The sequence below is a fragment of the Balearica regulorum genome, chromosome 1 (genome assembly GCF_011004875.1).
Source record: "Balearica regulorum gibbericeps isolate bBalReg1 chromosome 1, bBalReg1.pri, whole genome shotgun sequence".
Taxonomy (NCBI): domain Eukaryota; kingdom Metazoa; phylum Chordata; class Aves; order Gruiformes; family Gruidae; genus Balearica; species Balearica regulorum.
The window spans coordinates 63,428,365-63,441,315 of NC_046184.1; the positions used below are offsets into that span (position 1 = coordinate 63,428,365).

The 12,951-nt window shown below is 41.7% G+C and overlaps 1 long non-coding RNA gene across 1 annotated transcript; it reads right to left on the reverse strand.

Annotated features, from left to right (window-relative positions):
- Positions 1-402: 402 nt before the first annotated feature.
- Positions 403-12,492, reverse strand: LOC142600064 (uncharacterized). Its single transcript, XR_012833525.1, has 4 exons — positions 12,371-12,492; positions 7,519-7,652; positions 4,518-4,640; positions 403-884 (listed from the first exon to the last, which is right to left on the reverse strand). It is a non-coding gene; the product is annotated as an uncharacterized LOC142600064 (long non-coding RNA).
- Between the last annotated feature and the right edge of the window lie 459 nt (positions 12,493-12,951).

The window sequence follows — 12,951 nt, forward strand, 5'->3', positions numbered from 1 at the left end:
GTGCTGTGCTTAAAAATTCTGGTGTCTTCTGTGACAAAGCCTACATCTCGCAAGTTTGGTGCAAGGACTTAAAATCTGACAGAAGATTTGTGTCAGGGGCGTGCTGTTTTTATCCTTGTGAAATAAGTGTATGAAAAGTCACGGTGTACATTTAATAAAGATGACTTAAGTTTTAACAGCAAACGTTCCTAAAGGTCCCATGTGCTATGGATAGGTATCTGCTACCGTGAGCTGTAAGAGGTCTAGGCACCCAAATGGAAAGAGGGGGCCCTGCCTTCCTCTGGTCCCAGCAGCCCGGTGGCTCAAATCAAGAGCACAGAGGATGGAGTTGTTCAAATGCACCATCGAGAAAATTTCAGACAGGTATACTGGATCCCAGAGCTGTGCTAGATGAGGAATGGGGTCAGGAGGAGGGATTGGGGAGTTAGAGCAGTCCAGCCAAGTAGACTGGGAGCAAAGAATGTCATGCTGGGAGTGAGCAGAGAGCTAACCAGATCGGGAGATCAGGAGCTGAGATCCACTGTGACTTGCTGTATGAGGAGACCGGGTCTGGGATGGAGCAGGGAAGGCAAAGGACAAGGATGATGAGAGGCTAGAGGAGACGCGGCAGGTGAGCTTACATCTGGAGTATACACCTACCCGATTACTTGTCACCCCAGCCGAGAAGAAAATCCTTGGTTCATGTTTTTCACCAGTGCCCATCAGCAACTCTCTTCTGGGAGTGCTTTACTCAGAAGATGACAACCCATGACTGGTGGTGGCACTCCATTAGCTCATGTAGCAGAAGTCTGTGCTAATTCTGCAGTGCTCATTCTTCTGAGGAAAATGAGGTATCGTCATGGAGTTCATCTCTTTCCAGCTTGTTTTGATTTTTTCTCTTTCTTCTGTTTAAGAAAATAAATAAAAATTTTGTTAAAGAGCATTACCAAGATTGCTATGTCAAGCAATTGAAATAGGAAATAGCAGAATCAAATAAATTATGTTTATTCTGTTTAATTAATTTTTCCTAATGTGATATTACGAGCTTATCTCCCCCTCTTATCCCTGTGTGGCTTGATAAGTAATTAGCCCAAACTCATTGACAGCAGAGAATATGCTAATGCAACATAAATTTTTCTTCCAGTATGTCTTTTTTCATATGTCTTTGCTACACAGGCTTATTTTGTGCTCTCCGTGAGTTAGTACAGTGGAAAAACAAGAATGCAACTATGCAGTCATCCTGATTTATCTGTTTTGTACATTGTGCCTGCTGCCCTCGTATTTAATCTCGGTTGTTTCTAGGCTGTGCGCTCTGGTCACAGACTGTCTTTCCATCTCTGCATGGTATCTAGAACATTTTGAAAGTGACTTATGGAACAATAATGCCAAGGTAATTTCCCCAAATATCTACAAAATATAAAGGACCCTTTGCTCACTCAGGGGAGTAGCCTAACGCTGCCTAAGAGGAAAATGAAAAGCTAATCATATTTTTCAAAGGAAAATAGGGGCCCATGTTTGTGCCTTGGCTCACATTCTCTCTTAGAAACAAGCCTTAATGTTCCAGCTTATGTGAGCTATGGCTGAACCTGCCAGATCAGCCTAGAGAGACAAGGTCTTGTATCAAAAGTCATTGTTTTCACAGAGACGAAATTAATCCAATATCAATCCAAGAAAATGACTGAAATTTTTGAAGGGGCTTAGCTGTTCCTAAGGCTTGCAGCTGCTCCACCCAACCGATAGCCCGCATGAGAGCAGAGCTGCAGCGGGAATCTGAAGGAGGAATCATTTATTAGCAGATAATCACAAAAAGCGTACGTCGCCCTGTTGTTCTCTGCCACGGGAGCTCTCAGTGCGGAGCCGGCTGTCGTGGCCATAGGACCAAGGCATGGGAGCTGGCAGGGCAGGCAGGGCAGGCAAGCATGCCACTTGTTTAATTTTGTCCCCAGTCAGTGCCGGGAGCTTATCTCCACCTCTTATCACTGCCCGGCCTGTTAGGGAATTAACCCAACCTCATTTACAGCAGAGAATATTCTACTACGGCGTAAGTATGTCTTCCAGTCTATAATTGAATGCTCTAATTATATAACAAAATTGAATGTCATAACGTAGATATTGCTTCGTCACAGCTGTGTTCTGGGACCCACAGCCTTCATCTTGATGCTTCCACTGCATAAAGGCAGGATACTTTACAGCATGATCTCACCTGAGGAACTGTTGTGTGATTACATGCAATGTGTGCAATGTGTGCTTACGTTACTGGTGACGCAAGTGTGAGCTACAGTTTATATCCCCTCGCTGCTGTCAGCCTTGCAAGCAGCAAGTGATCCAGGCAGTGACATGTCAGTCAAGGTTCTGATTCCAGACAACAAGCCAGTTCTCCAATGCACCCCCATTCAGAAAAGTGTGTAAACGCACACCAAACTTATCTTCAGTAGGTGCTTAAAAAGAAGGCACACATTTAAGAGCCTCTCCTGAAAAAGGCTCTTTACTTCAACTGCTATATACATATAAATACATATGGGCTTTGGTGGGCAGACTCCCAAATTAAAAAAAAATATATATATTTAGTTGTTTAACTTGGAGAACAAGAACAACCTCATTTTGGAAATGAGGTTAAGCCTCTGTGAAAATAGTGAATAAATTCTCATTATGAATGCATGTAAGAAACACTGATGCTCCTTTATGGAGGCAGATATCTAAAATAACAGCAGTCTGTGCTCAAAACACAGACACACGCTGCTGCTCAGGACATAGGAATATATATAGCACAAGAAGGTGGAAAAATTTCACCAGATACCATTGAGAAATCTGGGCTATGTGTGGGTCTGATTTTATGAGAAAAGTAGAAGAAAGCTGAGAACAGACTGCAGAGTTTTACTTTTTTAAAAAAAGGATAGAAATAGTGGGCTTGTGTTAAAATTTGGCTAAGAAAATGGCTGGGAATTGTAGCAGAGACGATACATCCTGAACGTATTCAATGTAACAGGAGTCTGCGTGCCCTCTTGTATCAACAGCAAAAAAAGCACGCTCAGATCTAAGTTCAAACTTAACAACCCAAAGCTGAGACAACTTGGTTTATCACTCAAAAAAGGACTACTTATTTTATAGATATTAGTAACCTTGCAGATCAACACCAGATTGCACACCCAAATATTTATGGTTAAACAGCGGAACTGTCTCTAATGCAACACAGTTTGATTAAAGATCTCTCATTCAGACTAGGTAATAAAAAATAAACCATCATTGCTTATGATGCCAGTAGGCTCCAGATACCTTTGAAGATACATGAAAGGCCAAACCCTTTTAATCAGGGATCATGTAATTTGCACTGTGGCATGACTACCCGAGTCCCACACCTGCCAGCTCTTCTTGGCATGGACTTTGTCCCCAGTCTGTCGTGACTGCAGCAGTCACACGGCGCTGCCTTGGCAGCAGGCTCCTGGCTCCTTGAAGCATTTGGCAGAGTGCTTTAGTCTGGACATCAGCTACTCTCTGCATCTCTGGAGCAAGAGCTTTATTTTCCTCCCCTTCAGTAAGGTTCACGACTATTACCTCCAGCGGCAGCTAATAAAACAAGCTAGCTAATGCAAGCTTTGCTTCACAGAGAAACCAAAGCAATTCTGGGGAATATATTGGATTCTCTATTAGCCCTTACGTTAGTCTTACTGTCTTCTTCCTATAGCAAGGCTATTCCACATGCAGTGGAATTTAGTGTCTTCCGTTCCTCTCTGTCACTCATTGGCGTTTCTAGTGGACACGGTTGAGATTGATCACTGTCATTCTGTGAGGTGGGTCTTCTTAAGATCTCTAATGAGCGTCCTCTTCTTCAGATGTGCTGGTCTCCACTTTTTGTGGGTGATTCTTGGGGGATTGCCATTCAGAGAACCCACACCAAGTGCATCCTGTGCTCCTTGCTGACTGGTGAAAGATGAACTGGTGGGCTGTTCAACTCTATGCTGAGGATAGAGTCCAATGTTCAGACTTTCTTTCAAGGCATCTAGTTTTCTAGTGCCTTTGATGTCTCTACTTTCCAGGGTCTATTTTAGCATTGCAATTACATGCAAATAATAATTTTAAAAATCTTGTTTTCATTCTGGGACTGAATATCTTGGATTTCCATATGTTGAAAGTAGTGTCAATGGTGGAAGACTCTCCTATCCTTTCTGTCAGTTCCCTCCTAATTACTCAGGAGTGGCATATGAACAGGATAGGCAACCTGTTCTGCTTTCCCAGAATTTATGTTTTCTAACATGACTTTGATGCTTAGTATTAAGCTTTCAGGGATGCTTGCTTTGATAGCTGATTCTGAATCCTGTTTGGCTTACTTTTTTTGCTAGGTTATGTATCTTCACAGCTTTTTTCAGGTCTACAGCTCAGTAACACAATGCTACTAGCACAATTTACGCTTCCAAGATATGTGTAATCCACCCCATGGTATGCTGCTACTTGTGCTGCCTACACAGTAGCTATGTACGATAATGCAAAACAGCAACAGAAAGCAAGCATACCCTTGTTTTACACCAGTCTTCAAGGGAAACCTGTCTGCTACTAAGAAGTGCTCCCAGATGCGGCCATCCATCCTTCTCTGCAAGGCCGTGATGATGGAGGATGAGCTGAGTGCTGTAGTTCCACAAGCGTTCCCCAGGCCGTTGTCAAGTAACCTTAAAAAAAAAAAAAATCAATGAAACTGGTGATGAGCAAAGGCAGTCATTGCATGTATTCTTTCAGGATGCTCTTTGGTATGAATATCCAGTTTTCTGGGCCTGAGTCCAGAGGCTGTTCTCCAATTCTGCATCCATCATCTGTGTCATCTTGTGCAGCATTCCCCTGCAAATGACCTCCCCTATAGCGTAGGGCAGAGAGGTGCTTTCCTAGTCTCATTTTTAAATATTTTAACAACTACATGTTCCCCCGCATTAAAAGTTTGGGGGTTTCTTCAGATTTTATTCAACAACTTTTTAAATTTTACTTCTGCAGTGACATCGTGGGCTCTTAGCATTTTTGCTACAATCAAAACATCTTTCATTGCATTGTTGCTGCTACCTACTGGACTACAACTTGCTTTTCTGATACCACTACTGAGTCAGTGGCAATCTCCTGTTGTTTGAAGTCACAGCATCTTGTGTCACAGAATCTCCTGTCAAGGTAGGGCTGAGTTTTTGCTGCTGACTTCTTTAAAATGCTTAGCCCATCTATTTTATCTCTGTTGTACGCATTTCCCTATCTTTGCTTCTGTTTCCTGTTTAAACTAGCCACACAGGATTTTTGTAACTCGGTAAACAAGATTTGTGGTTTCCCACCATAGCAGAAGCTTCAGTTTCAAGTGTTAGGTCTTTAATATATCTATGTTCATCTTTCCTTGAACATTATTTTTCATTGATTTGTCTGCTTTCATGTTCCTTTTTGTAATTCCACACTTTTCATCAGTCAGCATTAAAGAATTCTTATTTCTGAGTTTTTATTTTCTTTATGATGAATCCTTTTTGGGCTTACCCAATTTGTCATTATGCCTGTATTGAAGCTGCTGCAGATATATCACATTGTTTCATGATGCAGCAAGGCAAATTTAATGGCTCACTCCCACTGAGAGGGCCCTGCCCAACCTTAACTCCTTCCAATCTTAACCACACATTCCCACCTCCTCCTCGTGCTGCAGTGCTCATCTGTCTCTTAGTGAAATAGTTCAGCCAACTAAATCAGCAGAAATCCAACCAGTTTAAAAAAACTAATCAGCTTCTGCCAGGTCGGTGAGCTGAAACAGCTCACAGAGATGTTGGACAAGGGCCAGCGCTAGCTCGAGAGAGAGACTAGGAACACCAGGACAGGACCTGGAGAGAGGTGGGATCACCTTACACAGATGGCAGCAGCGAAGTTTTACAGAGTCTCAGCCACACTGGGACATGGCACACCGAGCATTCTCCCTCTGTAACACCATTTCTCCACCTCACCTACCCTTGGCCTCAACAGCGACTTAAATCACAGAGTCACCAAACCATCCAAGCTGGAAGGGGACTCAGAAGGTCCCTAGTCCATCCACCCCACTCAAAGCAGGGTCGATGCTGAGCTCGGACCAGGCTGCTCAGGGTTTTGTCCAGTCATATCTGGAAAACCTCTGAGGATGGAGACTGCCAAACCTCTCTGGGCAACCTGTGCCAGTGATTAATTATCCTCACAGGCAATTTTTTTTCCTTATACATCTGTGTATGGTCAATCAGAATATCATGCAGCACTGTTTTGTTTTCAGCTTCATATCACTGATTTCTACATCGCTTTCCCTTTGAAGTCCATCCTTCCCAGACTTTTCTGCTTGGCGTTACAAACACCATCACTGATACCACCAGTTATATAGCACATCTGACCCCAGGTAGTGTTAATATCTATTCCTCCGAGTCTTTTTTGCTGTCTGGCAAAGTCCACATTTTTAACCCAGTAAGGTGTTTAGAAATATGTCAGACAACAAGCACAGATCAGTCTCTCTCTCACCATTTTGATAGATCTTTCACACACTCTTACTATTTTAACACAAGGCCTAGGTCGGCCATGTGACCCCAGCTCTGCTTTACTAAAAAAAAAAAGGTTGCTAAGCTATGAGTGACAGCACATAAACTTAAGCCAAGCAAGATATACATAAAAAAAACCCCAAGCAGAAACGAGGACAAAAGTAAAATTGTTGAGTCACTAGCAGTCACTGAAGGAAAAAACATTAACTCAAAAAGCTCTAAAACCCTGAGAAAAAAAAGTCAAAATAGAAGACAGCAACCCAGCAAAACTGACAATCAGCCTATTGCAAGAAGCAATGGAGACTAGACCTTCCCCGTGTGATTACCATCTGCCTGACCAGCAGAAACCCAGTGAAGAAACCTCGTGGGTACCTGCATCAGATGTGGTGAGGACATTAGTGCTAATAGCATGTTAGTCCCAGCCATTTATTGCGTGTACAATCCAACAAATAGCATAATTGTTGCATACTCATAAATTGTGTTTGTGATCCTGCTTTTAAGCCTCCATGCACAGGAAAAGACACACAAATAAAAGCAACCAAAAATGCTGTGAGGGTTACACTACACCACTGCTCTATCCATTTCTTGATTGTTATATTCACCTTTGGTGTTGAAGTGGTAAAGAAATAGGCTGAGTTTGGGTATTTCTTTAATTCCTATTTTGAAGGCCATTTTGGAAATGCATGCTTGTGCTCTTCTCTGCATTTCTCTGTCATAGCACAGCATTGTGCAATATCCATTTTGGCATGTGGGGTGCAATGCATTGCTCAGATCACCTGTTTTGCTGGCACACTTCCTCCTTCTCCATCCTAATTGCCAGATGACAGTCTACCTTCCTGGGGTGACTCAGCCTGCAGGCTGGCTGGCTCACCCATCGTTGCCCCCGTCATCCGCACACGGATGTGTGTCAAGGCAGGATATGGGTGGAGATGGAAGCACAGCCCAATTACAGAACCAAAAATGCAAGAGAGATGTATGAAATTAATATTGGTAGAGTGCAAACACTGGCTTTCTTCCTAAAATCTTAAACTCTACCCACCTTTTAGGATAGTTTCCAGCAGAGCCAAAGAATTGGGCTGGTGTTGCAATCTAGGGAAATAGTATTCACAGACATGTAATAAATTCAGGCAATTCACTGTATCATCCGTTAGCTAAAGAAGCTAGCCACCAAAGCTGAAAAAAAAGAAAAGAAAAAAAAAAACCTATGAACAAATGTAAAGAAAAGTTATTTTTTGAAGTTTTTGAAATAAACTATCAGTTTATTTCAGATAAGCGATTATTTAAAAAAAATTGAACAGTGGTGGGAACGTCAAGGTTTAGGAGAAGATGCTGGAGAAGGTGGAAGGATGAGAAAAAGGTGAGAATTTGCCTTATGAAGCCATATACTATCCCATAGCGAGGTCCCACAGACTCATCAAGGAGACAGTTGTCTTGAGTTTAGGGAAGGAAGGAAGGGTGAGTCTGCCGTCCTGTACATTTTTGCTGTGCGAGAGGCTGGTAATCGGAGCAGTATCCCTCAACAACGGGCCAGCACCTGGTGGTCTGCCCAGCAACAGGACCCCGGCAGCTGGCCAGCAGTTGGCGATTCAGTCCAACCGCAGCTCTGAAAAATTTATTTTTCCATTGGCACGTGCGCAGTTGTTTGTCAAGACACGCAAGCATGCAGCGCCGCTATCGCCTCAAGTCGGCAGAGTTAATTTTAACATACACTAAAGTTTCCTGGAAGCCAAAGGAAATTGAGTTCCAACTGAAAAGTAGGCATACGCATACATGTCTGCCAAATTGCGGCCTGCATATGCGACCTGATGCATGGTGTTCCATGTTTTCTGGTTTAAAAATGTTAAAAAACTCCTTCAGATCTAAAACTACCCGAACTCCCTCGTAACACAAACGAGACCTTTTTCTTCTCAGATGTAAAGAAAAACATTTGAAAGAAAATGCACGTGTTATGAATAAGTGACTACATATAGCCTTTCAGAATTCCAAAAAGATGACTTTTCCATGCTCATAATTAGCCTTAATTAACCTCATTAATTCCCATCACTAATCATTCATGCAAATGAGCAGCTGCCTAGAGGAAAGCGAGACCCAAATGACTGTCAGAGCTGAGGGAATGGTGGGTGCAACTCATGTTCTTCTGCAGCCCAAGAACTGCATGGGTGCCAAGCAGCTAACACTGTCCCACCGGCCAGGAAGCCCATGGGCAGCCCAGAAAACCTACTGTTTCTCCTGCCAAACTGGTTGGAGCTTGAGAAGGAGCTGGGGCTACCAGAAGGATGTTGTAGACACAGGGCATGAACCCAAGGAAACCATACTCCAATGGTTCCAACACTCCACCAAGAATGAATCTATTAACTGCCAGTTGAATCACCTGATGGGAGCATATCAAATCTATATTTAAGAAGCAGAAATAATATAATTACTAGCAAGCTAGTGAATCCTACTGGCATCATAGGTGGAGTAGTTTTAGAACACATTTTGAAGGAAGTAATGATTGATAGCTGGATAAATAGGAAAAGGGATTAAAATGCATTGATTACTTGAAAAGAATACATTATGCTAGAAATCATTTTCTTCGATAAAAATGGAGACAAACATACTTTCAGGTTGCTGAAAAAAAATAGCATTTGGCATAAATCAAGCCTCAAGGAAAGCGTTAAGTGACACTTGTATAAATATGCCACATTGGACATGCTGTGCACGCAATACACACTATGGTGATATGCAACACCATTTAGGAATGCATAACATAGATAATCAGCAAAAAATAGAGCAGTGAGTAAGGCTGACCATGACCCCTCTTCCTGCTTAGACCCCGTCAGTCTTTAGGACACATTGTCTGAGTATGATAAGTTTTACAGTTACATTTCGCAGCCAAATTGTGATTAGAGCGTGTGATATATAAAGTTGCATGTGATGGGACTTCGTAAGCCTGTGAAAAATATGGGGCCCGTTAAATTGAGAACTGTGGAGAGAGAACACTTGAGACGTTAGGATATGAACCCAGGAAGTGAGTGAAAGACATGAAAGAGAAGACCAGAATGTTCCTACTAAAGGAATTGGAAAGGGAATTCCAAGATGAGAAGAGCCAGATGTTGCAGGCCTGAGCAGGTCCTCAGCAGCAAGGACATCACCTCTGGTACAGCATCACCACAGCGCTAGGTATTAACGTGGCAGTTCAAAGTGACTTGTCACTAAACGGTGGCAATTGTCACTCAGTTGCACGCTGCTGACTTGTATGTCAGGGGAGGGGGTGTTACATCCTTTGGTAAGAGCAGAAAAACTTGTGGTTTGTGCAGCACACCCCAATTTCAGAGAGGTTGAGCGAAAACTGAAAACAAAGTCCTTTCAGCCCTAAGAGATTACCAATGTAGGAAGACACATTTACCCATTTTCCTCGACAACTATCCCCAGACTTCCTCCTCCTACATCCTTTTCTCAAACTTCCAAAATGCCAGGAAATGCAATGCAGATTCAGTGCATTGTATTCCTTCTTCTGAACAATGCTGGCCCATCTGGTTACGTGCTTTTATAGGTGAGACTCTAATGGCTGCCACGGTACTTTCTGGGATTACACAGCTGGGTTTTTCCACATTGCTTCTGTCACCTCATACCCTTCTTTTGAGGAAAAATTTCTAGATTTAGGTTAAACCATAGTGATGCAAATGAACAGTTGCCCCCAGCACGGTTCTGTGGACTGAATAGGCTGAATTGAGACAAGTTTTCTTCGTAAGAGTATATCACTGCAGTAAGAGCATCTCTTTAGGAAGCGTTAATTAGAGAGGAAATAGATACAGAAAGCCTAAGCGAAATGGGAGAAAATAGAAAAAGAGAAGGAGGTGTCTGGGGAAGGGAAGTAGCTACGAAAGAGGAAGAAACATGAGCTAATCAAGGGGAAAGAGTATAATTTTCATTATTTGATACAACATCGTTTCCAAAATATGTCAATATCAGTTGTTTACATTTGCACAGGCTCCTGGCTGGATCTGTGGCAACCCCGTAGCTGCTCCTTTCCCGCTGATGGCGAGGGAGCCACAATGTGCAGCCAGCTTCTTTACACCCGCCTGGCGAGGAGCAGCATCGTGGGGCCCTTGTTGAAGTCCTAGAGCAGTTTAAGCAGCTTAAGCTGCTTTATAAGCTTAAAGTGTCTAAGTCTTCAAAGCTGCTTAAAGCTATTTAAGCTGCTTAAGACACTTTAGGCTGTTGGCGTGTGCCGTGGGGCTGTACGCAACATCCTCGCCTACAAAGCAAACAGTCCACCTTCGGGTTTAGGGGTCCCAGCAACAAAACCACCTCACCTGGGCTGCCCTAAGCAAGCTCAGCGGAGCTGAGATTTATTCACTTGTGTCTAATCATCCCTTTGCACTTTGGGATTAAGGCTATCCTTAACACCTGGTAGGTTTGTCCCGGGATTTTTGAACTTCTGCAGCTTTTTACTGTTGTTCAACAAGGGTAGGGTGTCTACTGGTAGACCAGAAGCTAGCCAGATTCATTAGGTCAATATTCATCCATTTGCACGGCAAAATTCACAAGCTCCAGTGTTTGTTTATAAGATAGAAAGTTCTCATGCAGTAAGAAATCATTATTCTGGTGTCTAAAAGTCACATAGATTTTTAAAAGAACAAAAGGACCAGCAGACATTCACTGAAGTATGGCCTAATCAATAAACACCAAATGTAAATATTTCTGAATTTCTGGAAAGTAATATTTGATCCAGACCCTGATCTTATCTTTGAGGCTTATGACCATCTTTTACTAGACTAAAATAACAATGGTGACTGCAAACACTTCCAGTGTTTATGGTCATATTTGGGTCCACACCATGGTGCACTCTGATGAACTCTAGAAAACATTTTTGAGATAGGTTTTTTTGTAATATTAAGTAGTGACTAGAGTTTGTCAGAAGTTTTACACAGGTTTGAATTTCTAACAAAGAGCACCTTTTCTGAAAAACTTAGTTTTGTTCAGTTTTCCTTTGGGAATACAATTTTAAAAATATTTATTTTGAGCTAACGCAAAAAAATTCATTGCAGAATGCTACTTTATTTGCACTATAATTCTGGTTGGCATTGTCCTGTGTATACTAGGGTCCCTGGAGGACTGCAGCTCCTCTAACATTCCTTGTGCTCCCCTAAGATACATATGTGGTAGACTATGACTGCAACATTTTGATTTTTGAATGTTGAAATGTTCAGTTGTAGTTCAAGCCCTCCAACCTTTCCAAAACACATTTTTTTTCTAATTCCCATCTCCCATTCCCGTCATTTTCCAATTTAGAAAAAAATCCTAAAATTTTGAATAAAAACACTTGCTAAAATTCAGAATTTCTCACAGATTGAGAAGTCCTGATTTGTTAAATTTACTGAGGTCTGCATCTGTGCTGTTGTTTTGCAGACCTACTGGCATGAAAACAAGATTTTGTCCTTTTCGACTGGCAAAGATGATTTGATTGGTGTTTATTTTGGATATGCTTGTTTAATTCCTCATTTGAGCACTATCATAAATGATTAGGTCATTACTGCCCTGGGAAAAGAACTAGTTTAATGATTAACTTGTGCTTGCAAAGCTCTTCAACAACTCAGAAAAAATACTGTAGGTTGCACATGAATCATAGAAATGTAGACTTGGATGGGATCTCAAGGGGTTATGTAGTTTGTTATTCCTCAATATTTTTAATCAAAGCTGTACCCAAGCTTCCTGAGGTAAATTAAAAAAAAAAAAACAACAAAAAAACAACCAAACCACAACATAAAATCAAAAGAAAACAAGTTAAAAAAAAAAAAAGGTCTAGAGAACAACTTGTGCAATCTTCCATAATGGCTAATGAATATGCCCAGGACCACGCATGGAATTTTCAAATGCTTTCTTAGTGAAAACCTGTTATGGATTACCTTGTAATAACTTTTACGCTCTGTCACGGTTCCAGGGATCTCAGCCACTCACTACAAAACATTCATCAGAAAGACCACAATTGTCTTGATAATTGTAAAAGGCAGTCCATCTGATTTGTGTCTAAAAAAATTAATGACAGGGATTATACAACCTTCTTGGGTAATATATTCCAGTGATAATCTTTTCTTCTAGTTACAACATGTTGCTGTAATACCTGTTATAGTATAGTGAAAAAAGTTTCCTTCGCATTTTGCCCATATCTTTAGTGGGCACGAAAAAACATATCACTACCCTCTTTATAATAACCTCTTACGTACTTGAAGACTGTTGAACCCCATATGGTCTTACATTTTCTAGATTAAAACAAAAGCAAAACTTGCAACCTTGCTTTATGGATCTGATTTTCCACACTTCTTGTCCTTGTTGATCTTCTCTGGATTGATTTTTTCCCAGCTTATCTACATCTTTCTTAAATTACGGTGCTTCAGAGTAAAATACAGTATTTTAGCTGAGGCCTCACCAGTGCCGAGAAGAGCATGCTAATTATCTCGTCTTACACATACTGTTGTGAGCAGACAAT